Below are 530 nucleotides of genomic sequence, written 5' to 3'. Positions count from 1 at the left end.
TTCATGCTTCCTCTCCATGGTTACAGAGGGATCTCCTTGAGCCTTAAACACAAAGGATTCTTTATTCACTTGAATGATCAATTCTCCTCTGTCAACATCAATCACAGCCTTTGCTGTGGCTATGAAGGGTCTGCCAAGGATGATGGATTCATCCATGCACTTTCCAGTCTCTAGTACTATGAAATTAGCAGGGATGTAATGGTCTTCAATCTTCACCAGAACATCCTCTACAAGTCCATAAGCTTGTTTTCTTGAATTATCTGCCATCTCTAGTGAGATTCTTGCAGCTTGTACCTCAAAGATCCCTAGCTTCTCCATTACAGGGAAAGGCATGAGGTTTATGCTTGACCCTAGGTCACACAGAGCCTTCTCGAAGGTCATGGTGCCTAATGTACAAGGTATTGGGAACTTCCAAGGGTCCTGTCTCTTTTGAGGTAATCTCTGCCTAGTCAAGTCATCCAGTTCTTTGGTGAGTAAAGGGGGTTCATCCTCCCAAGTCTCATTACCAAATAACTTGTCATTTAGCTTCA

The sequence above is a fragment of the Arachis duranensis genome, chromosome 4 (assembly GCF_000817695.3).
Source record: "Arachis duranensis cultivar V14167 chromosome 4, aradu.V14167.gnm2.J7QH, whole genome shotgun sequence".
Classification (NCBI taxonomy): domain Eukaryota; kingdom Viridiplantae; phylum Streptophyta; class Magnoliopsida; order Fabales; family Fabaceae; genus Arachis; species Arachis duranensis.
The sequence above is the reverse complement of the archived record's forward strand: the minus strand, read 5'-3'. Positions refer to the sequence as shown.